At 44.5% G+C, this 27,994-nt stretch overlaps 2 protein-coding genes across 4 annotated transcripts in view; both read right to left on the bottom strand.

Moving 5' to 3' along the window:
* Window positions 1-27,994, bottom strand: part of LOC121393056 — a 1,743,327-nt gene that overhangs the window by 1,309,878 nt on the left and 405,455 nt on the right. The gene's annotated exons all lie outside the window — the stretch shown is intronic.
* The window catches only part of LOC121400993, an 840,200-nt gene that overhangs the window by 593,467 nt on the left and 218,739 nt on the right, over window positions 1-27,994 (bottom strand). The gene's annotated exons all lie outside the window — the stretch shown is intronic.

Genomic DNA, 27,994 nt, shown 5'->3' with positions numbered 1-27,994 from the left:
ATGGCCAGGCTCCCACCTGTAGTGAAAAGAAGCAGTGCCAGACAGGGACCAGAAAGACAGCTGCCTTAAAGGAGAGTTATATAGAAGAGTGAAAGGGAAACAGCCAGTTCAGATGAGAGAGATTTATTTTACCACTGAGGCATTACCAGGAGAGATGTCTGATCGTTATCTCCTCCATCGTCGAAAACCGAAAGGCGAACAAAATGGACACCAATCAGGCTAAATGAAGTCACGGTACAGGTTTGGTTCACCCTTTAAATAAACGTTTGGTATGATAGAGAGTGATATTCTGAAGACAATTGCACTTGGTTCATTTTTATAATTGTGTAATTTTTAGTTATTTAGCTTTTTATTCAGCCAGCTATAAAAAAAAAAAAGATTGATAACCAATTAAAAAGTTGCCTAAGAGTTAGCCACGTTATTAACATACTAAAGTAGTAAGGCAATTATTCCTTCTGTATATTCCCTTTTGATTATTAATGCTGCGACTGCGAATGGATTGCGCTTCTTATAAACCCACATACAGTAACCCGTATGGGGCTCATATGCCACAAAGCACGTGGGACCCCCCTCAAGTGAATTGAGGGCCATTTGCTGAAGAAGAAATCATGAGCTGAATCCAGTGAATTGCAAGATTACCTCTTCAAGAAGATTCTCTGATGTTAAAAAAAAATAGGGGGCGGCCAAGGCCGGGGCACCCCAAGGGGGTCTCCCTAAGGAACCCCTGGCTCTCTCTTACACTGTTCAGATGAAGATGGATGTGACTGAACAATGGAGAAGCCAAAAATAAACCCAGGTGTTATCAGGCAGGTCTGTAGCAGCAAAATCAGTCCAAAAAAAGCAGGAAAAGCTCTGTAGCAATCTGTATAGAAAAGAGAATAAAAAGGCAAGTTAAATGAATTTAGCGCTTAATATTTCCTATATAATACAGAGGAAGACAGAGATCTATTGTCCCCTAAACTTGAGCTTTGTCAGGTCCTGGTCCCTTTTTTTTATTGTTGTAAATGTTTATTTGTCAAATAACCCCAGAGAGAATATACACTTAACCCAGAGCCAACCAACGGACTAAACCAACTGTCAAATCCCTATTGGTAAAGTCACCTCTCTTCTGTGGAACCTGCTGTTCCTCCCACTCATTACTATCACCCCCTACTGTCCTCATGGCTCGTGCCTCCTGCTTTCCACCCCTAGTTACAGACTGGGGGCACCAACTATCTAATTTTTTCACTAATTTAAGGGATATTTGGCAAAAAAATGTCTTGGAGAGAATATACACTTAACCCAGAGCCAACCAACGGACAAAACCAACTGTCAAATCCCTATGGGTAAAGTCACCTCTCTTCTATGGGACCTGCTGTATGTCCCTCCCACTCATTTACTATCACCCCCTACTGTCCCCATGGCACGTGCCTCTGCTTCCCACCCCTAGTTCCAGGACTTGGATAAAGGGAACATGTATTTAGCTACAATGTTGGTACATAAGAGCAGGGCTGGGGGCAGATACCAGGGGGGCAGAGGGGCAAATCTCTAAGGAGCCTGTCAGTACTGCGGAACACAAAATTAAGCAGCTTATGGTGAGGTACAGGGGTCCCCAAATGTTCCCTTCATTAATAAATGTGAATATTTGCTGACAGTCCTGTATAACTGACAAATCCTGGTCTGTGTCTCCCAACCAGCACTAAGATTAAAGGCTCCTCCCAAGCACATTTTAGGGAAAAATTCTCTAAATTCACTAAAATCAGTGAGAGGTGCAACACCCACTAGTCCGGGGGAAAAACATTGCCCAAATTCCCTGCCTCTTTTTGCACTAAAATAAAGTTTTTTTGGCAATAAATCTCCCAGAGGGAAAGTCCACTTACCTCTCACCACAGGGCCAACCAACGGACTGAACCAACTGTCACAACGCCCTGGGTGAAAGTCACCTCTGTTCCCTACTCTTGAAAGGGAAGTGTCCCCTTTTGATGAGTGAGGTTTATATGGCATTTATTTCTAATTAGATGTGCAGTACATACACAGCCTATTAAGTACACTGAGCATTGCTTTGTATGTGTGGCCTATTGAGTCTGTTGGATCCATTCATTCATCAGCCAGGGTTCCAATCAGTGCTGCTGCTGTTGTTCAAGCACACAAATTATATATATACATATATCCAGCAACCCGTAGCGGCTATATCCTCTTTGTCTATTAAACTCCCACCAATCCAACTATAATTAGGCCTTGGGTTCTATAGTCGCTCACATGTTCAATCCACGTGGCCGGGTGCTCTTGGCCCGAGCCCTACACTTAGGATTTCAAGTTAATCCCCGGCCACACAGGCCACCCCGACACTCATTTACAGGTAAAATATATGGATTGGGCTTAGCCGATTTTGTGGTCTGAACTCGGGGGCTGCTGCCCCAAGTCTGTCGCTAAGGGAAACAATTTCACCAAGTGTTGGAAAAAAAAAAAGTGCTGTTGCACTCCGAAGGTTCAAGGATCGCTCAAGTTCAGCATCCGGTTTAAAAAAAAACATGCCATTCTTTATATTTTTTTTGGTTAAAAATCAGCATCCGAAGGTCTAACGCCTTTCGCAACAACGTACCTTCTCAGAGGACCGTCAGTATCCATTATACCACCATGTGGTTCGTTATACCCAGAGAAAACCCCCTCCCAAGGAACTTGTCATATCAATTAACATAGGCAAAGTTTCCGCACACCAGAGTGCTTTAAAATCCAAATCTTTTTTGATCCATAGTAATGGGCACACAGCACGTCTAGCTTGACGCGTTTCGGGCACGAGACGCGCCCTTAATCATTAGCATGTCCGTTATTATGGAACAATAAAGATTTTTTATTTTAAAGCACTCCAGTGAGCAGAAACGTTGTCTTTTCTTCTTCCTATTCAGTGAGGCGTGGGACGCCAAGAGAATCCAGCGCCCAGAGACAGATCCATGGGCCGCCTGTATTGCAAAGAAGGCCTAGCGGTGAGTCAGAGCGGTATTTTCTATTCTATTTTCTATTCTATCAATTAACATGGCAATTATCAATACATTGAAAAAATGGTTAAAAAAAATCTAGACTTCATAGTAGTGATATGCGTGCCGGCCCAATACCTGCTGGACCCGGTTCAGGTCGACCCGCACCTCCACCGACCCCGATCCTCAACTTCAACTGCCGGCTTCTGGCTTTATATCCCCTGCGCCTGCTCACCCCGCCCTTTTGTGACATCATCAGCGGGTTGGGTCTATAAAGGGAAGTCAGAAGTCAGGCTCAGGCGGGCGCGGAGAAAAACCCGACCCGCACATCACTACACTACTTCATATTAGTTAAATGTATCATAAAGTTCACAAGTTGCAAGTTCATAAGTTAACAAATTGTTACAAAATTTCCTGTTGTAAAGCAATCGTGTTTCTTTTCATTAGAGGTTTTCTACTTTGCGATATAGTCGCTCTTATATAACAGATTAGGGTGCTTAATTTCATATATCTATATATATATATATATATATATATATATATATATAATATATATTATATATATTATATATCTTCTAAAAAAGAACCACACTCTCAGGGAGTAAACGATTATAGATAGCTTTAATGCAGGTTACAGACTAACGTTTGGGCCCAACGAGGCCTTTCTCAAAGTGCTAACATAGTATTAAAACGAGCCTTATATCTATGTACTGGCGGGAAAAACAGCAGTCACAACTATGACGTGAGAACTAAGCGACTGCCTATTGAATACATCACATTAAGTACATAAATAGTGTAAACCAGCCTCACAGTAAGATTAAATACCAACTTTAGCTTATATATTAAATGTGTCGTTTAACAACAGCATAGGATGTGTAGTTCAGCAACAGCATGGGATGTAGATAATTAGATGCCATAAGGTATATAACTTGAGAGTGCAGTGATGGAGCTTAATAGCTGCTGATAGAAGCATCATTATTGGGGTGTATATAGGGAATGGACAGGGAGGCTGATAATATCATATTCAAAGGAAGTCACATTAGTAACATTTGTAACACATTATGTTCACTTCGGTTAACAATCAACTACATAGTGTTACTTAATGGTTTGTTTTTAGCCCTTTTATTGATAATCAAGTATGTGAGTATGCTGAAGTGTGTAAGGTGATAACACAACAGACTGACTGATGCATACATCTTAATGACATGGTTTACACTATTTATGTACTTAATGTGATGTATTCAATAGGCAGTCGCTTAGTTCTCACGTCATAGTTGTGACTGCTGTTTTTCCCGCCAGTACATAGATATAAGGCTCGTTTTAATACTATGTTAGCACTTTGAGAAAGGCCTTGTTGGGCCGAAACGTTAGTCTGTAACCTGTATTTCCAACACTCTGACATCACTATCGATTTTCAACTGACATCATCAGAAGGAGCATTGGGGCTTCAGGTAACGGGGTTGTCCCATTCCTGACTAACTCCCATGTTTCTGCTGTATTATTATTATTTTATTATTATTAACATGTATTTATATAGCGCCAACATATTTTGTAGCACTGTATAGTAAATGTGTTTATACAACTAAATCACATGAATTATATACATAGAACATATGGAGTTACATAAATTACAATCACCGGTACAAAAGGTGAGAAAGGCCCTATGCATAAGAGCATACACTCTAAAGGGAAGGGAGTAATACACAATGTGTGGGAGTGGGCTAGATCGAATTAAGTGGGTGAGAAATGTGGTACTGTATGTGGTGTTGTATTTGGTAGTTAAGCAGAGTGAGGGTAGGCTTCTCGAAAGAAGTGCGTTTTAAGAGATTTCTTCAAAGCAGAAAAGTTGGGAGAAAGTCGGACAGACCGTGGGAGAGAGTTCCAGAGGAGGGGTGCAGCCCTTGCAAAGTCTTGAATGCGAGTGTGTGAGGAGGTATTGAGAGAAGAGTTGAGTAGCAGGTCAGTAGAGGAGCGTAGTAAGTGGTTGGGTGAGTATATAGAGATGAGTTCAGAGATGTAGGATGGGGCAGAGTTATGAAGTGCTTTGAAGTCAGGGTCATTAATTTGAATTTGATTCTGAAAGGTAGCGGAAGCCAGTGCAGGGATTGACAGAATGGCGAGGCAGAGGAGGAGCGGTTGCTGAGGTGTATGAGCCTCGCAGCAGTGTTCATTATTGACTGGAGAGGTGACAGTCTCTGGAGGGGAAGGCCAATTAAAAGAGAGTTACAGTAGTCTAGACGTGATATGACGAGAGAGTGAACAAGAATTTTGGCAGCATCTTGGGTGATAAATGATGGTATTTTGGATATGTTCCTTAGGTGGAAGTGATATGATTTAATAAGTGACTGGATATGAGGAGTGAATGACAGGGCAGAATCTAGGATAACCCCAAGGCCTGGGGAGACAGAGTGATAGTGGAATTGTTAGCTATGATGGATCCTTTGGGATGTTACTGGTGTTAGTTGGAGGAAAGAGAACCATTTCAGTTTTAGAGAGGTTTAATTTAAGGCAGCGTTGTGACATCCAGGTAGAGATAGCGGACAGGCAGGAGGAGATGCGAGTTAGGAGTTCTGGGTTGAGATCAGGAGATGAGAGATAGATCTGAGTATCATCAGCATAGAGGTGGTAGTGGAAACCATACGAGTTGATTAATTTGCAGAGGGAGGAAGTATAGAGGGAGAATAGTAATGGTCCCTGGACAGAGCCTTGAGGAACCCCAACAGAAAGAGGTAGGGGAGAAGATGCTACTCAGTTGTAGGAGACACTGAAGTAACGATTAGTAAAGTAAGAAGAGAACCAGGACAGGGCTGTGTCACGAAGGCCAAGTGAATGGAGGGACTGGAGGAGAGGGTGATCTTCAGTGTCAGATGCAGCTGAGAGATCAAGTAGTATTAGTAGTGAGAAATGATTGTTGGCTTTAGCGGTTAAAAGGTCATTAGTTAGTCGAGTCAGTGCAGTTTCAGTGGAGTGTTGTGGCTTAAAACCAGATTGTAGGGGGTCCAGCAGGTTATTGTCAGGGAGGAATGAGGTTAGTCGGTTGTAGACTAGGCGCTCAAGTAGTTTATGTATCCCACCTATTCTTTATAATAAAGTGTAGCTGGTGGTTTAAAATTAGACCTGGCAACCCTGCATTGAGGGAAGAGTAATGTATGATGGAAGAGTACTGTATAAGGGGAAAGTACTGTATGAGGGGAGAGTACTTTATGAGGAAAGAGTACTGTATGAGGGGAGAGTATTGTATGAGGGAAGAGTACAGATGAGGGGAGAGTGCAGTACGAGGGGAGAGTACTGTGTATTAAAGTTTTGGATATTGTGTGTTTACCGTGTGATCCGAGAATTCAAATGCCAACGCCAGGGTTGCTGGTGGTTTATAATTAGACCTGTCAACCCTGCCCGACGCGTTGAGGGGAGACTAATATATGATGGAAGAGTACAGATGAGGGGAGAGTACTGAATGAACGGAGAGTACTGTATGAGGGGAGAGTACTGTATGAGGGGAGAGTATTGTATGATGGAAGAGTATTGTATGAGGGGAGAGTAAGGTTTGAGGGGAGAGTACTTGACCCCCTTAAGCTAATGCAGCATGAAGAGGAATCACACAAATAAAAATTTGTTGCCCTTAATGGAAAGCAATCAGGTGAGAGCAAAAGGGGGTTAGAGATAGGGCTGCCGAGAGAGAGAGAATTGGGTACTTATGGCCTCCCACTGAGAGGGCATTGCTGTCAGGGCTCACCGTTCCTCTACAGCGCCGCTTCCAAGATGACGGCACCCATAGCCACCACGTGGACAACAGCCTAGTGACGCCGGCAGTGTCATACTGGCCCGGCGGGAAACCGGGAAAAAACCCGGTGGGCCACCGCTGGGCCAGACCCCTCTTCTGATATAGGAATTCTAAAAAAAAAAAAGTTTTCTTTCAGCGCCGTCTGCACATGCGCCCGCTGTTCGCGCATGCGCGCTGTGTGCTCATTCATGCGTGTGGCCCGATCGGCACCTCACAGTAGGGGGGCCACAGGGGGCCCTGGACAGAGGTCCCCCAGTCCGACCCTGGACACGGGTGTAGATGCGTGATGACGTCTCTGGTGCCAAAATTTAAAATAAAAGGACACCAAGGTCACGGGTTCAATGCCCGATTGTAGGATTTGGCTACTTCATTCCTGGCTGTTTCTATTTTCCTGTGATTGCTGATTATTGGATTTTTCTGTTTTGATTATTGCCGCCAGCCTTTTGAACTATTGCCTGTATCTTGACTACGTTTATTCTTGATCCCTTCTGTACCGCGATCTTGGACTTTAACCAGAAGCTTCCTCCTAGGTCCGGACTTCCCCCGCTGAGAGCCGATAGGCCCCCGTGACAATTGCACCTTCACAGCAATGACCTTGGGTGCCGCTGGCCAGGCTTTGGGTGTACAGAACGTTCAAGCAAGAGATGGGTTAGAATTATCTTCGTTATCTTATTATTCTTTGTTCAAATTTATTCTATTTATATAACTTAAAGGAAATCAATGAATTGTATATGGAGAGATTGAGACAGATACACTGAGAGAGAGATCATATGAGATGCATAGATAGAAGTAGACTGGTGAATGGTGGATACAGACAGATAGAGAGAGGGAGATAAAAAGATAGATCCTGTAGTAGGAGGTCCAGCTTTTGTTCAGCCCCCCCCCTCTAGTTCATAACAAAGTTCCAGATGTAGGAAATATCAATGTCTATCAGCCATGGTTTCAAACATTAGACCCCAAATTCCACCCTAACGAACCATAATAGAGTTTTGTATCCTGGGCATTCTTCCCAAATCTCACCCTAACTGGCCCCGATGGCCTTCAAGATGATGTTTCAGGGGTATCTAGGACATCAAACAGACACTTGACCCACATTTTCCCCTAATTGGCCTTCATGATGGTCTTTCAGAGGTATCTACGATATAAGAAATCATCAGCTATTAAGCCATAGGGGCAAATTTACTAAAGGGCAAAGTGGCTAATGCTGGAGAAAATTCGCCAGCGTGACGTCATTTTGGCACTTCGCCAATTTACTAATGGGCACCGGCATAATTAGGAGATGGACTCTAGCGCAACTTCGCACTCTAACGGCAGGTGTGTTTTCGCTCTGGCGAAAGAGCGTTACTACGCAAATTCACTGAGTTTATGTTTTTACTGAACGTTAACTCTATCACCAGACTTGCCTTCGCCACCTCAGAGCAGGCGAAGTGCAATAGAGTAGATAGGACTTGGTCAAAAAAAAAGTTTAAATGTTTTCTAAGTCCCAAAAAACAATGGCTTTTCCTTTTTACAAGGTGATAGGCTAAAAGAGATTGTACATTTTTTTTTTGGTACCCTCCTTTCCCCCTACATTTCCTTACCAGGTCCGGACTGAGATTCACAATAGGCCCTGGCATTCCAAGTACACAGAGGCCCAAGCAGCCCCCCATCAGCCCACTAAATAGTGACTGTCTATGGCAACTTACAGCAGCCCCTCTGGCATTTGCCAGAACCAACAGATAGTCAGTCCGGGCCTTACATATGGCACATAAACTATACTGTGGGCTCATGTGTAGGGCAATATAACAACTTTATTTTATTTCTTAAGGTTCCCTGGGCTTCTGTAGTGTAATGTATTTGCTGCAACATATACGTCCATTGAAATTTAACTTCCCGCCATATGCACTAACGCTAGTGCAACTTCGCTATGCCTGCCGTAGTAACAGCGCAACTTCACAAGTGTTTGGCGGTGGCAACGAAACTTCGCAACTTGGTGAATTATTGTTGTCTGTGTGAAGTTGCGCCTGGCGAAGTGTGGCGAAGGCGATGAAGCCGTCGCTGGCGAATTTTCGCCCGTTAGTGATTTTCCCCCATAGTACGTAGAATATCTAGGACATCAGATAACTTCACCCCAAATCTCACTGAAATGGCCTTTCAAGGTGGCTTTTCAGGGGTAACTAGGTCAGTAACGCTTACCCCAAATCTTACCCTAACTGGCTTTCATGATTGTCTTTCAGGGTATGTAGGACAGAAAATAGACATCCACCAAAAGGCTTCACCTACTTGGCCTTCAAGATGATCTTTCAGTGATATTTACGAAAAAAGACACCCAACATCTTATCCTAACTGGGTGTCAAGCTCTACAGTCTGGGAACCTCAGATAAGAACCCAACACAACTTTGCCACACACACACCATCGGAAACCACAACGCGTCTCTGAGCAACGTTTGCACGGATAGAAGACTAAAAGCTCATTAGAATCTCCCGGCAGAATAATTATTTCCATGTTATTGCGTGTGATTATTGAATGGGAGTCCATAGAGCAGACCTACAAGGATTCACTTCTATCAGCAAAGACACGTTTTCTCCTCCACAATAAATGGGCTTGTTTGTCAACTATAACACACTGGGCACGAGGGACTATAATTTATCTGCCTTTTACACCAATGGAGCATCCAAGTGTTGGAGAGCTGATTGGTGCCATTTTCCCTGTGCTCCCAGGCAGGGCAGTCCTAAGAGTCTGAGTACCCCAGGGTAGAGCCCTGCAGGGTGTTGGGTACCCCCCAAAAAACAGCGAACCTGTAGGATGTAGGAAGGACTTTCAGATGCAGGTTGGGGGTCTGAGGGTTTGCAGGTCAAGTTGTGGATCTTGAAAAGTTTTATTCCTTTAAAAATGTTTTTTTTTCTGCCTAGCCCACTTCTGATGACGTCACTTCCTGTTTCCAGCAACGGCACTTCCTGCTTTATGGTGGTCAGCTTTTCGTGGATCAGGATTTTTGCGGGTCAGGTAGGTAAAAATGTGGGTGTGTGTTACAGGTCTTGGTATTAAAAATTGTTTCCACGCAGGACTCTTCCCCAGGGTTGGGCCACCATACTAAAGTTGTGGTTCACCTTTGAGTTAACTTTTAGTATTTTATAGAATGGGCGATTCTAAGCAACTTTTGGTCTTCGTTATTTATTTTTCATCGTTTTTTTTTAATATTTGCCTTCTTCTGACTTTTTCCAGATTTCAAATGGGGGTCATTGACTCCATCTAAAACCAATGCTCAGTAAGGCTACAAATTATTGTTATTCCTACTTTTTATTGCTCATCTTTCTATTTAGGTCTCTGCCTTTCATATTGCAGTCTCTTATTCACGTCAATTCATGGTTGCTAGGGTAATTTGAACCCTAGCAACCAGATATTGGAAACTACAAACTGGAGAGCTGCTGAATAAAAAGCTAAATAACTCAAAAACCACGAATAATAAAAAATGGAAACCAAAATATCATACTAAAAGTTAACTTAAAGTTGTTGTTCGCCTTTGAGTTAACTTTTATTTTGTTCAGGTAAGTTTTATTGAACATAAGCAAATTTATACATCACATTCAGTAGGATATACGTTTGAGCTTGACAACAATATTCCATTACAGGAGACAATAATGATCCAGTTCTAGCTAATATCTACTTATGTCCGGTCACACTATACTTTACCCTGACAGAGTTTATTTTACAAATAATCACAGCTCCAGTACCTCTGCGGGGGGTATTTCCTTAGCCAGGGGTCCCATATCCTATGGAACTTATCCAGACAGCCCTTATATTTGGCTAACATGAACTCTGTGTTGGCCGGATTAGACACCTCACTTATCCAATGTGCTACTACTGGCGGGGCCTCCGCTTTCCAGTTAATGGTAATGATTTTATGCACTTGAAATAGAGCTTTACTTAGGAATAGAGCCCCTTGAGAGTCCACAATAGTATCTGACTGTATATTTAATACGCATAGTTTAGGGTCATTTAGGTTATCCCTCCCCGTTACTTCCTCTAGGATCTCCAGTGTCTCTCTCCAGTATGCCTGAAGCTTGGGGCAACTCCAAAGGGTATGTAGTAGATCCCCCACTGCTTGTTTGCATCTAAGACATTGTGGTGAGAGATTGGGGAACATTAGTCTGCTCCTCGTGTAGTAGGTCCTATGTAGGAGGTACAGCTGTAATATTCTGTGCCTAGGAATGAAGGACACTTGAGACGGGGCTTTAAGCGCAGCCGACCACTGCGTATCAGTAAGGACTCCAAGATCCCTTTCCCATTGCTCTCTGCATTTTAAGGCTTTATCCTTGTGTCGGTACTTACAGATCAGTTTGTACACCCTTGAAATTATGCCCTGGGTCTTTTCTGTATTTATTAGTGCAATGACTGGGTGCCCAGCTATTTCCCGGGGCTTCTCTTTGTACCACTTTGTTAGCTTTAACCTGAGCCTCATATAGAATAACCAATGGGATGAGGGGATGGCCCTCCCAGCTCAAGTTCGGAGAATGCAAGGGGTTTGTCATGTCACCATACATCATCTAATGTGCGTACCCCTTTGTCTAACCAACCTTCTGGGGGCTTTAGCTCCACCACTCAGCCCAGGTTGGCATTTCCCCATAGCGGGGTAGACGGGTGAACATTTGAAATTCTTATTAGATGGGTAATCTTGGATAAGACCCACTTGACATTCCCTAAAATGGGGTTGAGGTTAGTCCTGTTAGCTTTGACAGGCACCATGAGGAGTGCTTGGATAGGGGACAGGTTTTTGGGAATTAATGTACTCCAGACCTTATACAGGGCTCTATGGACAATCCATCAGCACCTGCAGCTTTCCCATTAGGGAAAGAATCAATGGCCTCTTGCACCTCAATTAGGAATATACTTGACTCCAGGTGCTCTCGATACTCAGGAATTAGTTGGGGAAGCTGCACCGAGTTAAGGAATGCTTCTACCCCTGGCATATCTGCGGGGGCTAGGGTGGAGGAGTACAGCTTGGAGTAGAAGCCCTTTAGAGTATTTTGTATTTCCAACGGATCTGAGGTTGGATTCCCATTTGCGATTCCCATTTGGGGGTGTTGAGTATTGTCTGGACAAATGGGCTAGCATTTCCCGTGCTTTTTCTCCATGCTCGAGAATATTTACTTTGGAGAAAAGGTACCGTTGCTTTGTCTTTTCAGTCATATAGTCTGCAACCGCCTCTTGCACTGAATTCAGTTCCTCAAATCCTTGATTTGTGGGATGTATTGCGACTTGTGTTTCTATCCTAATTACTTCTGTTCTAGCTGTTGTTGCCTAATGGCGTATTGACCCTTGTAGGCATTGATTTCTACATGAAAGAACTCACGGAGATGCCCTTTCAGTGCCTCCCACCCATTGAGGTGGTCGCCTGAATCCTCAATGGCCCCTAAAAGGTCTGTAATGGTTTCTTCTACTCTATCCTGATTTTTAAGTAGGTGCAACGAGAGAGGATTAAGAGACCATCTGGGTCTGCTTTGCTGGGGCTCTAGCCTCAATTCTAATACCTCTCGGCAGGTATTTAATACTCTTCACCAATGTGATCGCTCTTTGGTTCAGAAAGGCATGATCTATTCGTGCCAGGACCATATGTGAGGTGGAGAAGCATGAGTATTGCCTTACTCCCGGGTGGTAATGTCTCCATGCTTCCACTAGGCCAGCCGCCTCTGTAATAGATTGTGTGCGGGGGTCGAGACTGTCTATCTCTACGCAGCCTATCCATGCTGGGGTCTATAAGGGCATTATAGTCTCCTATAGCTACTACGGCAGCATGGGGGAACTGTGCTATAAATTGGATTAGTTGCACCAGACACTCATCTGTGTAAGGGGGGTACATATAGAGGCAAGCACCACCTCTTGAGATTGGAGGAAGCCATGTATAAAGATGTATCTGCCCTTTTTGTCTGTTATGATGGATTCAAATCTAAAGGGTACACTTTTATGTATTAGTATTGCTACTCCAGAAGAGTGTGTGGAGTATGGGGCTTGGTAGAACCATCCCACCCAGGGGCACCTCAGAGCCTGTGCCCCCCCACCAAATGGGTTTCCTGCAGTAGAATTACCTTGGCATTTGATTTTTTTGAGGTAGTCCAGTGTTAATCTGCGCTTAATGGGATTATTAAGGCCCCTGACATTGCAGCTAATACACTTTATAGACATTTATACATTCAATAGCATGTTGTGCAGGGTAGAACCAATTCCAATTTTCCAATGCATCGTACCTGAACATTAAATTGTATGCGTATATAAACTTATTAACCGTTAAGTATTCCCCGTACACCCTTCAGCCCCTTCCGCCCATGTCCCCATCTTTTGGCAGAATTTCTCCCTAACTAGCACAGCTAAACTGAGGAGTTCACTCTTGCTGGGCCCCTTAGGATCGTAAACTGAAAAACACATATCACCTGGGAACTGGTGAATAAACAAGTGTAAAAGACTTTAAAGTTAGCAGTGCACCTACTCGGTTCCATGGGGTTAACAGCTAGTATGTGAGTATAGCTTTGAAGAGACAACTCTTAAAATAGATGGTATGTACTGTCCCCTCAGTGTCCAATCAAGTTCTCTGTTGGCCTTGTACAAAATGAACATAACACTTTATGCTCTCAGAACAAAGATGTAGTGGGCCTCTCGGCCTTCATCTGGGGCGTCTTTGTACGGGCAATGATATCAGTTATACAGAACAAAACATTCAACAGGCCTTACTCACTGTACATTCATTTGCGTGTTGGGCGGCTCTTTCCTTTGGTCACGAGAAAATGCTGCTGCTCTTGCCGTGCCTTAAGGTGTCAGGCCCGGATCTTCTGTGTGTCCAGCCAGTTGCTGAGCTTGAGCGGTGTGGTGAAGAAGTGTCTGTCCCTCCATGATAACTTGCAGTCTGGCGGGATACAGCATCGTGTATGGCAGGTTAAGGTCTCGGAGGTTTCGTTTCACATCCATGAACTTTTTTGGCGCTGGACTTCCGCCGAGAAATCTCCAAATACTGAGATCTTTGCGGCCTTGAAAGTAAGGGTGTCTTTCTTTCTCACCTGTGATAGTACGGCGTCCCGATCTCTGGCGTTTAGTAAGCGGGCAATTAAGGGGCGAGGAGGTGCCCCCTGGATCGGTGGCCTCATCAGAATCCTGTGGGCCCGCTCTATAGTGAAAGCTGCGGAGAAGCTGTTTCTCCCAAACTGCTCAATTAGCCAGGCTTCATTAACATTTTCAGGGGAGCTTCCCTCTGCCCTTTCTGGGAAGCCGATGAATCTTAAGTTGTTCCGCCGCAGCCTGTTCTCCAGATCGTCCAATTTGGAGTTTCAAGCTGCTACTGCTTGGTTTAGATGTTGGACTTGCTCCGGCAGTGGGTGACATAGATCTTCGATGGAGCTAACCCTTTGCTCCAGGGTTTCTCTCCGTTCGCGCACCTTCTGCAAGTTTTGCTCTATGATAGAAAGTTCAATTTTTATTTTGTTTTTGAGCAGAGCAGGCTGTTGCTGGATTCTTTTGAGGCTCTAATCTCTGCCAGCAAATCGGCCAGTGTTGGTTGCTGAGCTTCCGGTGCGTCTTGGCTTTGGCCTTCCCTTGTGTCAGGCCCAGGAGAAAGATCTCTGACGCCATTTTGCTCAAGCTGAGGTTCCCGTGCATATTTTTCAAGTTTGGATGCTGCCTCGGAGGCTTGTTTCACCCCTCGGTTTTGCCGCATTAGAAATCTTGGGGGTATTGCCTCGTCTGCTGCTGCCTCTGGATTCGTGTTAGCGCTGTTTTCACAGGATAAATTCAGGGATTTTTAGAACCAAGTGCTAGAGCTACACTAATCCACGTCCTTTAACATATAGTTCCAAGCCACGCCCCCTTCTAAATTACTTTTAACACCAGTGCTGGACGGTGCCGGCTTCACTGAACCTCAGAAAAGCTTCCATATTATTTTTGGGCAAAAACCCACTGCCTTTGGTATCGTGACTATAGAGAAAAGTGATTGTAGAAGAGGATGCATTTTTGTTTTTATATGGGGTCAGTGACCCCTTTTTGGAAACTGGAAAGAATCAGAAAAAAAGTAATAATAATAATAATAATAAAAAAAACAAAAAAAACAATAAAAAGTAAACAATGAAGACCAATTGTCCCATCGTGGCTAATCCCTTGTAAGTATCATTAAACTTAGGCTGCCTATGTTGTAGTTAGTGTTGCCACCCGGCCGGTATTTTACCGGCCTAGCCGGTGCCAAGGCTGTGGCCAGTATTACAAATTTACCGGCAAAGTAGCTGCCGGTAATCTGTAATACACCTAAAAAAATGCCCGTGGCCTGCCTGCTCAAAACGGACCTTTTTTCCTGGGCTTCTTGCCAAATGCGTGCATTGGTTCCGCCCCCTTTGTTGTCACGACCCGCCCAGCCAATAGCACATCATGCCCCTTTAGCATCAAAACCCGCCCCTTTAGCGTCACAACCCACACTTTTAACCCCGCCCCCTCCACCTGCAGGTGAAGGTTTTTTTAAAAGGTGGCAACCCTAGTTGTAGTGCCAAGGGCAGTGTTGGACTGGGCCAGCAGGACACTGAGAAAAAACCCGGTGGGCCCCCGGCACTTGTGGGCCCCAGATCCGCAACTTTTTCTCTAGTCGGCCCTCCTGTCAGTGCAGACGTATGGGTTATGTCCAGGTTCACCTCTGGAGGCAGGACAGACGAATTGGTCTCTTAGCCCCTCCCTCAGGATATATAGGCTGGCTCCACCTCTATTCCCCAGTTCTTTTGTCCTGCCTTGGAGGTGAAGGACAGAGATATTATATATATATATATATATATATATATATATATATATATATATATATATATATATATATATATATATATATATACACCATTTTTTTTCCCGTCTTTATCAAGGACCAAAGTCTATGGAGTCATGCAGAGCTGCCTCCCACGATCTCAGCGGTACCCTCCTTGCTGGCTAGTTGCAGCAAGTGGTCACCTTCATTCAGATGTCATGCAGACACACGGAGCTGTCTGCCATCAGCCCCTCCTTGCTGGCATTTTGCAGCAGAGGGAGTAGCTGACAGTAGTCTCCTACTGTTTGGAAGAGCCAGGGATGCAGAACGCCAGCTTCTCCCTCCTTGCTGGCATTTTGCAGCAAGCGGAGTAGCTAAAAGTAGATTCCTACTTTTTAGAAAGGCCAGGTATTCATAGCTACCTTAAAGGCCAGGGTGTGTGCGTAGCCCTCCAAGTACAGTGCTAGAGACAAGCATCCACTCCTGTAGCACTTCATGTAAGTAACAGTCTACCAAGGCACAGTGTTTTCCACATTATGCGACTACATCTGCATACCAGAGGGCAAGGGCTGAGAATATGCGCCTATTCAGCGCTCGCCTAAGTGCGAGCTGCGGAGCGGAATCCACCATTTTCTTTAAGGCGGGCAATAAGTGCGTTCCCTTCTATTGGCGCGAAAAACAGAGCGCGACTACGCGCAACGTGATGACGGCGCGGCGCCATTTTAATTCCATTCGCAAGCATTGCCTACAGAGAGCACCACGGAGCTGTAGCCTGGCTCTAATAAGCGCACAACAGCCAAGCACACATAACTGAACTGTAAGTACAATACAGCTAAGTCTGTAAAACGGAAACCATAATATTCAGGATGGAAAGATCAGATTCTCTCAGAGAGTTGAGAGACGATAATCAGACAGTTAAGTCTATAAAAAAATGGTTTTGAAGTGCAAGAAATGTAGTCATACTCTTAGAAGGTCGGAATCCACCTATTGCTCCGACTGTAAACCTTGTGAGCCACCAGTACTGTCACCCCAAGCTCTAGATATAGAAGCTAATTCACCCATATAGGAACTACAAGAGAATGAACCGTTCCTGTCTCAGGAACTGCTGGCTGTACCTACAGTGTCTACTGCATCTCCTCAATTACCTCCTCAGATTGGAGATGTTTTAGAGTGGATAAAAACTGCCTTCCCATATACTACTCCTCTTCAACAAAGCACCAAACGTAAGGCACTAGACTCCCCCCCACCTTGTCGGACAGTGAGGAAGGTCCCTCCTCTAATGTGGAGGCTATTTCTTTTCATGATTCAAGGCTTCAAGAGTCAGGTGAAGTCACTTCAGGCTCACACAGTGAATCCGATTCAGAGCAACCTACATTTGCCAAACCAGATATTTGCAAAAAACTCCTTAGGGATATGATGGAGACCTTGGAGATATAAGATGAGACTCTGACAGTCTCAAAGGCTGATAGAGTCTTGGTTGTCCACCGAAAGAAATCTAGGTCATTTCCTGTAATCAAATCAATTACTCAAACCATTGAAACAGAATGGTCACAGCCGGACCGCCAATTTACCTTAATTAAGAGATTTTATAATACCTACCCAGTTCCAGAAGAACAGCGTAAAGTGTGGGATAAACCACCTAGAGTCGATTCTGCCATTTCTAGACTGTCCAAACAAACAACATTACCTACTGAAGAAGCAGCCTTTAGGGATCCTTTGGACAGGAAATTAGAGTCTTCCTTAAAAAGAACTTACACTCAAACAACAGCAATCCTGAGACCCGCAGCAGCGGCAGCAAGCCTGGCCCGCACGGCTAGACAATGGGCACAATAAATAGCCGAGCAACCACCAACTTCGGCTCAGGATTTAGCCAGGGACATTAGTAGGCTAGACATTACCCTTTCATCTTGGCTGATTCCGCCCTTGAAATTTTGCCGACTGGCAGCGAAGTCTTCAACCAACTCTGTCATGGCTCGCAGGGCCCTGTGGCTACGCCAGTGGTCAGGGGATACAGCCTCTAAAAACAGACTGTTAGGATTACGCTATATGGGAGAGTCTTTGTTTGGTCCAGATCTCAAGCAAATTATCACTGAAGTTACGGGTGGAAAGAGCACCTTCCTTCCAATGGGAAGAAAAGGGCGGCTAGACCATTGGAGCCCAAGTACCAACAGATCTCCTGGGAAACGCACATGGTCCACTTCAAACTGTAATTTTCGTTCCTTTCGATCCTCTAACTTTCGTACCAGTAACACAGAGCAGGGTGCGAGACGCAATAAACAACAGGGTCATTATCCCTGTACCTCAGAACCAAAGATTCAAAGGATTCTATTCCAACCTCTTCCTTGTTCCAAAAAAAGAGGGGTCATTCAGACCAGTGTTGAACCTCAAAATGTTAAACCGGTTCATTCACAGCCAAAAGTTCAAGATGGAGTAGATCAGATCAGCAATAGCCTTCATGGAACCCGAGTGCTTCATGACATCCATCGATCTCCAAGATGCGTATCTGCATATCCCCGTGCACCCGTACTCTCAGCAATTCCTCAGGTTTGCAGTAAGATACCAACACTTTCAATTTGTAGCTCTCCCATTCGGTCTCTGCACAGCGCCACAAGTCTTTACCAAAGTGCTTGCGCCGCTGATGGCCTACTTGAGAACAATGGGAATTCATGTCTTACCATATCTGGACGACCTTCTCCTCAATTCTACCTCTCAGATTCAATCACACAGGGATACAAAGATCACCCTACAAGTCCTAAATCAGCACGGCTGGCTCGTAAACCACCGCAAAATCTCCCTTCTCCCATCCCAGACCATAATATTTCTGGGCCTTCAATTCTTGTCTTCAAGATAGAGACAAAGTAGTCCTTAGGAGCGTGCCTGTTTTCTTCCAAAAGTGGTTTCGGCCTTCCATATCAATCAAGACATTGTTCTTCCATCTTTTTGTCCTAACCCTACTAATGACAAAGAGAAACAACTAAACAAGCTGGATGTTGTATGAGCTATTAAGATCTACAAGAAAAGAACGTCTTACTTCAGACGATCAGATGCTCTTTTGGTTTCCTACTCCCCAACACACAAAGGCTTAGCCGTGTCCAAACAAACTATTGCCAGATGGCTAGTAGAGACAATCAACCAAGCCTATATTCTCAGCAAAAGACAAAGACCATTCCGATTGGTTGCTCACTCGACTAGGGCACAGAGTACCTCTTGGGCTCTCCAAAATGTGGCTACTCCAGAGTAAATCTGCAGAGCAGCCACGTGGGTTTCACCCAATTCTTTTATTAAGTTTTACCAGTTACATGTTTTTGCTTCTACACCGGCCGTGTTTGGCCGTAAAGTTTTACAAGCTGCAGTAGCAGAGCAGCATACTTAATTCAAATTGTGGGTTAAAATCAGGCCTTGTCATAACCCACCCAAATTATAAGGGACAGCTTTGGAACTTCCCATACGTCTGCACTGACAGGAGGGCCGACTAGAGAAAAAGGGATTTATACTTACGATAACTTCTTTTCTAGTAGGCCTGAACTGTCAGTGCAGTAAGTCCCACCCAGGCTGATTTTAGTATGGGTGCAAGGACTCTCTAATCTGTCTCTCTATCTCTATAATTCCTACTATTGTCTCTTGACCTTCCTTCATATCTTGCTGTCTCCTTATCACCTCACCGAGCTTTACAACAGAACTGGGGAACAGAGGTGGAGCCTATATATCCTAAGGGAGGGGCCAAGAGACCAATTCTTCTGTCCTGCCTCCAGAGGTGAACCTGGACATAACCCATACGTCTGCACTGACAGTTCGGGCCTACTAGAAAAGAATTTATCGTAAGTATAAATCCCTTTTTCCCTGCAGTGACTGCTTGACGAAGGGCATAAACAGTTCTGCACCTTCTTCCTGTATTGCCCGCAGCGCAGTGTGCCGGCTCAGAAAGGGAGGACGGAGGGGGGCCCTCACACAGCAGCCCCGGGCCCCCCAGTCCGACTCGGGGCAGGGACAGATTTAGGGAGAGGCCCCCTAAGATATTTAGGGGTGGCAAGCCGGCCCCTAACATCTACAGTATATAACTGTCAGTATAAGCCCCAAAAGGAAAAGCAGTATGAATAACTTATTCCTTGTAGCGTGCGCAATGATGTCATCACATGACTGCACATGCGCACACAATGGTGCAGCGTCACTCTGCATGCGGGCCGCGGCCGTGCAGTTGGCATCTGTAAGAGTGGAGTGAGCGAGCCACGGATCTGTGCACAGCACGCACAGGATCATTCTCAACTCTGCAGGTTGATCAAACAATGTTTGGCCTTGGGCTGTCAAGGACCTGAGTAGCAGTGCTGTTCATTTTGCTTTTTCATCTATGATACGGTGCATGCTTTATGGCAACATTCAGCACAGCAACAGAGGCCACATCAGGCAAAAGACTATAAAGGAATATTGTTTGTTCACTGGTATTACCATACATTGCTGTGCTCAGCTCCTTATATTGCATTTCACTTAGTATGTACATAAGCTATAGCATGTTCAAATGTGGCAATAGCAATAGATTTATACTTACAATCTTAAGGGTAGGGACACACTGGGCGATTTGGGGAGACTTTCCACGACCAATCTTCCCCGAATGCCTCCCCTCACTCTGCGCCTGGATAAAATGAAAAATCGCCTGCGCTAATCACACGCGGCGATTTGTTTTCCGAAGTCGCCCGAAGTTTCCTCGTGAGGCAACTTCGGGCGATTTCGGAAAACGAATCGCCGTGTGTGATTAGCGCCGGCGACTTTTCATTTTATCCAGGCGCAGAGTGAGGGGAGGCATTCGGGGAGAAAAGTCGCTGCGATTAGTCGCCAGGCGACTAAATCTCCCCAAATCGCCCAGTGTGTCCCTACCCTAAAACTCAAGCATTCACTACTTCTAATCTTGGTATAATATTAATTACCCCTTAAGGGTCCGGCGTTTGGGGAGATTGGTTGCCGCAAAGATGAGGCGATTAGTCACCAGGCGACCAAATCTCCTGAAACGCCCAGTGTGGACTTACCCTAAGTCATTAAACATGTTCTGACAATAGTCGTGAGCTCTGCAAGTTTAAGGCATCAGAGCAGGGGCAACTGCCTTAAAGCTTACGCAGTGAGGAGCTGCAAAGCAGCAGCTGTAGTAAGAGGAGTGGAGCAAAGGCAAATATTACGCCTGCTCAATGCTGTAAAGAATGGTCGAAGTGTCTATAGTAATACAGGTATAGTATCCCTTATCCGGAAACCAGATATCCAGAAAGCTCCGAATTACGGAATGGCTGTCTGCCATAGACTCCATTTTATCCAAATAATCCAAATTTTTAAAAATGATTTCCTTTTTCTCTGTAATAATAAAACAGTACCTTGTATTTGATCCCAACTAGGATATAATTAATCCTTATTGGAAGCAAAACCAGCCTATTGGGTTTATTTAACGTTTAAATGAATTTCTAGTAGACTTAAGGCATGAAGACCCAAATTACGGAAAGATCCGTTATTCGGGGAAACCCCAGGTCCCGGGCATTCTGGATAACAGGTCCCATACCTGTAGTGGTAGAATGCATTGTTATCTTAACATACTCCCTTCTTATGTTTCAGTCCTTTGGTGTAATTCACTATATTTCCCTTGTCTCTTCTTTGCCCCCTACTTTACATAAGACTCTTCAAGCCTTTCATAGTCAGTATCATTTTCAGAAAATCCCACTCCCATTGTGCCAGTGCTCCGATTCATATACTATTAATTGACTAAACTATGCAAATATTTTTTTGGAAATGTGATCCAATCTGCAGGGCAGAACTTTTTTGTTTTTAATCATACTTCTTGCTAAGCAGCATATAAGGGGGATTTTCCTATTTCTCCCATTTAATTCATGTGGCATAACTATGACTTTTCCTTAGTTTGTCAACGGCATTGCATTTTGAACAGCATTTCCTAAATCCTAAGACATAGGATATAGACCCACCAATAAAAATGCTGATTGACTCCTACCCTTCTCCTTCACCATCATGACTATCTTTCTTTATCTCAGGTCCCCATTATGTTTATGCAGATTTCATTTATTACTTCCTTATTTCTGCTCATTACTGTTACCTCTCCATCCATTTTATATCTCTTCAGTGTTCTTTTCATACTCCTCTTCTTTTCTATTTTTCACCCCATTTCCTTTTTTCATTACCCTTCTATTATGGCCATTTGCCACGGTTCACCTTCATTTTAACCTTTAATATTCTATAGAATGGATAATTCTACGTAACTTTTCAATTGGTCTCCATTATTTATTTTTTATCGATTTTTCTAAGGATTTGCTGTCTTTTGACTCTTTCCAGCTTTCAAACGGGGGTCACTGACCCCATCTAAAAACCAAATACTCAGTAAGGCTACAAATGTATTGTTATTGTTACTTTTTATTACTCGTCTTTCTATTCAGTCCTCTCCTGTTCATATTCCAGACTCTTATTTAAATCAATGACTGGTTGCTAGGGGGGAATTTGCTGAAATTGCAAACTGGAGAGCTGCTCAATAAAAAGTCAAATGAAAACCAGTTACAAATTGTCTCAGAATATCCCTCTCTACATCATACTAACAGTTAATTTAAAGGGAAACAACCCCTTTAACTGCCACTGGAGCACAAGGACACGCAAAGTTGGTGATAATAAAACAAGGGACACGTCTGGTGGATGATGGAGTCTGGGCATAAGGGTCGGCCACACGGGCAGATTCGGGAAGATTAGTCGGCAGGCGACAAATCTCCTCTTCTTCGCGGCGACTAATCTTCTAAATCTGCCTTCCGCCGGCTAAAATGTAAATTGCCTGGGGTCAGGCACACGGAGCACTTCGTTTTACAAAGTCGCCCGAAGTTTCCTTATGAGGCAATTACGGGCGACTTCGGAAAAGGAAGCGTTCCGTGTGACTGGCCCCAGGCGATTTACATTTTAGCCGGCGGAAGGCAGATTTGGAAGATTAGTCGCCGTGAAGATCTCCCCGAATCTACCCGTGTGGCCAGACCCTTAGATGCAAAAGTATCTGGTTTAAAATAAGAAGGGAGCTCTGTGTATTCACATGATCTGGTCTTTTGGCTGCTGATATAAAGCTACTGCTGAACTTCCATACACAATCCTGTGCCAGTAAATGGTCAATGGATCTTCAATAAACGCATATGTGGACAGTGGATGTAATGTTCTAAAGAGCTCTTAGTTTATTTGTGGGACAAACCATTGGTGCTGATTGTGAGGCACATTATGCTGGTTGGCTCTGTTGTCAATTTATCCTCTTTAGAGATATGTGGGGAATATATATATATATATATATATATATCCTCTGGATTCAGAGGAAGGCAAAAAAAACATCTGAAGCCTCTCCAATTTGCCTCAAATTCCTTCCTGACTCCAAGATCCAGTCCCTGGATCAACTTGTACTATGAGCTATCTCCCATAACCCTGTATTCCCTCACTTGCTAAACACCATCCAAACCCTTCTTATACCTATCTAATGTATCAGCCTGTACCACTGATTCACTTCCCAGCTCTCCCTGTAACACCCCTTTCCCTCCTCTAATCTCATTGGCTCCCTCCTGTCTGCTGGGAGGAGCTACTGGTGAATCAAGCATCCGACCCTTCCTTATACCTATCTAATGTATCAGCCTGTACCACTGATTTTATTTTTTTTCTGTTTTTTCTGCAGCTGGGCCTAGGGGAGCACAAATGGTAAATCCGACCCTGGCCAGGGGTGCAATGCCACCCAATCACAGCCGCTCCTACATTAGTCTATCTGCCCTGATCTTTTTTTTAAAGGACAAAATATTCAAATTGGTAAAAAAAACAATATACCAGTCTCCTAATCTGTTACCCCAATGGAGCATCCAAGTGTTGGAGAGCTGATTGGTGCCATTTTCCCTGTGCTCCCAGGCAGGGCAGTCCTAAGAGTCTGAGTACCCCAGGGTAGAGCCCTGCAGGGTGTTGGGTACCCCCCAAAAAAGCAGCAAACCTGTAGGTTGTAGGAAGGACTTTCAGATGCAGGTTGGGGGTCTGAGGGTTTGCAGGTCAAGTTCTGGATCTTAGCAAGTTTTATTCCTTTAAAGGAGAAGTAAAGCTACGGAGGCATTTTATTGCCAATAGATTAGCCGCAATAGTGCAAGCTAGAATGCTATATTTATTCTGTAGAATGTTTTACCATACCTGAGTAAAAAGCTCTAGAAACTCTGTTTGTTTAGGATAGGAGCTGCAGTATTAACATGGTGTGACATCACTTCCTGCCTGAGTCTCTCCCTGCTCTGGGCTCAGATTACAGTAGAGAAGGGAGGGGGGCGGGGGAAGAGGAGCAAACTGAGCATGCTCTTGCCCAGGGCAATGAGGTTTAAACTGAAGGCAGGAAGTCTGATACAGAAGCCCATGAGTACACAATAGAAGAAAAGAAATGCAGTGTTTCCTTTGACAGAGGACTCAGAGCAGCATTACTTTGGGGGTTTACTGGTATATTTAGATGGACCTTTCTAATAAGGCTTACTTAGTTTTAACCTTTCCTTCTCCTTAAAAAGTTTTTAAAAATGTTTTTTTTTCTTTCTAGCCCGATGACATCACTTCCCATTTCCAGCAATGGCTTCCTGCTTTATGGTGGTCAGCGTATCGTGGATCAGTTTGCAGATCAGGTTTGCAGATCAGGATGTTGCGGGTCAGGTAGGTAAAAATGTGGGTGTGGGTGGGGGTACTCTACCGTAAGGTGGGGCCTTCATATTAAAGTGCTGGTTCACCTTCAAGTTAACGTTTAGTATGTTATAGAACAAACAATTCTAAGCAACTTTTCAATTGGTCTTCATTATTTCTTCTTCTGATGCTTTCCAGATATCAAATGGGGGGTCACTGACCCCATGTAAAAAAAAAATGCTCAGTAAGGCTACAACTGTATTGTTATTGCTACTTTTTATTACTCCTCTTTCTATCCAGGAATCTCCTATTCATATTCCAGTCTCTTAATCAAATCAATGCGTGGTTGCTAGGGTAATTAGGACCCTAGCAACCAGATTGTGGAAACTACAAACTGGAGAGCTGCTGAATAAAAAGCTTAATGACTCTAAAACCACAAATAATAAAAAGTAAAAACCAATATATCATACTATAAGTTAACTTAAAGAGGGTTGTTCACCTTTGAGTTAACTGATAGTATGATGTTGAGAGGGATATTCTGAGACAATTTGCCATTGGTTTTCATTTTTTATTAGTGTTTTTGAGTTATTTAGCTTTTTATTCAGCATCTCTCCAGTTTGCAGTTTCCAATATCGGGTTGCTAGGCTCCCAATTACCCTAGCAACCATTAATTTATTTGAATAAGAGACTGGAATATGAATAGGAGAGGCCTCAATACAAAGAGGAGTAATAAAAAAAGAGCAATAATAGATCATTTTTAGCTTTACGGAGCACTTGTTTTTAGATGGGGTCAGTGACCCCCATTTGAAAACTGGAAAGAATCAGAAAAAAAGGTAAATGAAAAACAATAAAAAGTAAATAATGAAGACCAATTGAAAAGTTGCATAGAATTCACCATTCTATAACCTACTAAAAGTTAACTGAAAGCTGAACAACCTCTTTAATGGACAAGTGGATAACCAGGTGATTTGCATGAACTTCCGAGGGGTTATCTCAGTTCCACTTACAACTCTTAGGGCCCCAGGCCACCAATGTTTTTAACTCTTAGGGTCGCTGACTCCTAGAAACGGCAGTCGGTTCTACACCCTGGATCATGGCTAGACCCCCCCGCCCCCTACCTATACACCCCCACCTCCTATTCACCCCTCACCTATACACCCCCTCAACCTTCTCCTATACACAACCCCCTACTCTCTCTCCTGTACACAACCCCCTACTCTCCCTCCTATACACAACCCCCCTGTCACCCTCCTATACACAACCCCCTACTCTCCCTCCTATACTCAACCCCCTACTCTCCCTCCTATACTCAACCCCCTAGTCTCCCTCCTATACTCAACCCCCCACTCTCCCTCCTGTACACAACCCCCTACTCTCCCTCCTGTACATAACCCCCACTCTCCCTCCTGTACAAAACCCCCACTCTCCCTCTTGTACACAACCCCCTACTCTCTCTCCTGTACACAACCCCCTACTCTCTCTCCTGTGCACAACCCCCTACTCTCCCTCCTATACTCAACCCCCTACTCTCCCTCCTATACACAACCCCCTACTCTCCCTCCTATACACAACCCCCCTGTCACCCTCCTATACACAACCCCCTACTCTCCCTCCTATACTCAACCCCCTACTCTCCCTCCTGTACATAACCCCCACTCTCCCTCCTGTACACAACCCCATACTATTTCTCCTATACTCAACCCCCTACTCTCCCTCCTGTACATAACCCCCACTCTCCCTCCTGTACATAACCCCCTACTCTCCCTCTTGTACATAACCCCCACTCTCCTTCCTGTACACAACCCCCTACTCTCCCTCCTTTACACAACCCCCTACTTTCCCTCTTGTACATAACCCCCACTCTCCCTTCTGTACAAACCCCCACTCTCCCTCTTGTACACAACCCCCTACTCTCTCTCCTGTACACAGAGAATCTGGGAAGGGAGTGTGACTGTGGGATAGCAGGTATAGTAGGGAGAGATGGTGTCTATAGTAACAGTGGGATAATAGTCTCTGGGAAGGGAGTGTGACTGTGGGATAGCAGGTATAGTAGGGAGAGATGGTGCCTATAGTAACAGTGGATAATAGTCTCTGGGAAGGGAGTGTGACTGTGGGATAGCAGGTATAGTAGGGAGAGAGGGTGCCTATAGTAACAGTGGATAATAGTCTCTGGGAAGGGAGTGTGACTGTGGGATAGCAGGTATAGTAGGGAGAGATGGTGCCTATAGTAACAGTGGGATAATAGTCTCTGGGAAGGGAGTGTGACTGTTCGATAGCAGGTATAGTAGGGAGAGATGGCGCCTATAGTAACAGTGGATAATAGTCTCTGGGAAGGGAGTGTGACTGTGGGATAGCAGGTATAGTAGGGAGAGATGGTATCTATAGTAACAGTGGGATAATAGTCTCTGGGAAGGAAGTGTGACTGTGGGATAGCAGGTATAGTAGGGAGAGATGGTGCCTATAGTAACAGTGGATAATAGTCTCTGGGAAGGGAGTGTGACTGTGGGATAGAAGGTATAGTAGTTAGAGATGGTGCCTATAGTAACAGTGGGATAATAGTCTCTGGGAAGGGAGTGTGACTGTGGGATAGCAGGTATAGTAGGGAGAGATGGTGTCTATAGTAACAGTGGGATAATAGTCTCTGGGAAGGGAGTGTGACTGTGGGATAGCAGGTATAGTAGGGAGAGATGGTGCCTATAGTAACAGTGGATAATAGTCTCTGGGAAGGGAGTGTGACTGTGGGATAGTAGGGAGAGATGGTGTCTATAGTAACAGTGGGATAATAGTCTCTGGGAAGGGAGTGTGACTGTGGGATAGCAGGTATAGTAGGGAGAGATGGTGCCTATAGTAACAGTGGATAATAGTCTCTGGGAAGGGAGTGTGACTGTGGGATAGCAGGTATAGTAGGGAGAGATGGTGCCTATAGTAACAGTGGATAATAGTCTCTGGGAAGGGAGTGTGACTGTGGGATAGCAGGTATAGTAGGGAGAGATGGTGTCTATAGTAACAGTGGATAATAGTCTCTGGGAAGGGAGTGTGACTGTGGGATAGCAGGTATAGTAGGGAGAGATGGTGCCTATAGTAACAGTGGATAATAGTCTCTGGGAAGGGAGTGTGACTGTGGGATAGCAGGTATGGTAGGGAGAGATGGTATCTATAGTAACAGTGGGATAATAGTCTCTGGGAAGGGAGTGTGACTGTGGGATAGCAGGTATAGTAGGGAGAGATGGTGCCTATAGTAACAGTGGATAATAGTCTCTGGGAAGGGAGTGTGAGTGTGGGATAGCAGGTATAGTAGGGAGAGATGGTGCCTATAGTAACAGTGGGATAATAGTCTCTGGGAAGGGAGTGTGACTGTGGGATAGCAGGTATAGTAGGGAGAGATGGTGCCTATAGTAACAGTGGATAATAGTCTCTGGGAAGGGAGTGTGACACTGGGATAGCAGGTATAGTAGGGAGAGATGGTGCCTATAGTAACAGTGGATAATAGTCTCTGGGAAGGGAGTGTGACTGTGGGATAGCAGGTATAGTAGGGAGAGATGGTGCCTATAGTAACAGTGGATAATAGTCTCTGGGAAGGGAGTGTGACTGTGGGATAGCAGGTATAGTAGGGAGAGATGGTGTCTATAGTAACAGTGGATAATAGTCTCTGGGAAGGGAGTGTGACTGTGGGACAGCAGGTATAGTAGGGAGAGATGGTGTCTATAGTAACAGTGGATAATAGTCTCTGGGAAGGGAGTGTGACTGTGGGACAGCAGGTATAGTAGGGAGAGATGGTGTCTATAGTAACAGTGGATAATAGTCTCTGGGAAGGGAGTGTGACTGTGGGATAGCAGGTATAGTAGGGAGAGATGGTGCCTATAGTAACAGTGGATAATAGTCTCTGG

Source organism: Xenopus laevis, chromosome 3L (genome assembly GCF_017654675.1).
Source record: "Xenopus laevis strain J_2021 chromosome 3L, Xenopus_laevis_v10.1, whole genome shotgun sequence".
Classification (NCBI taxonomy): domain Eukaryota; kingdom Metazoa; phylum Chordata; class Amphibia; order Anura; family Pipidae; genus Xenopus; species Xenopus laevis.
The sequence above is the reverse complement of the archived record's forward strand: the minus strand, read 5'-3'. Positions and strand labels throughout refer to the sequence as shown.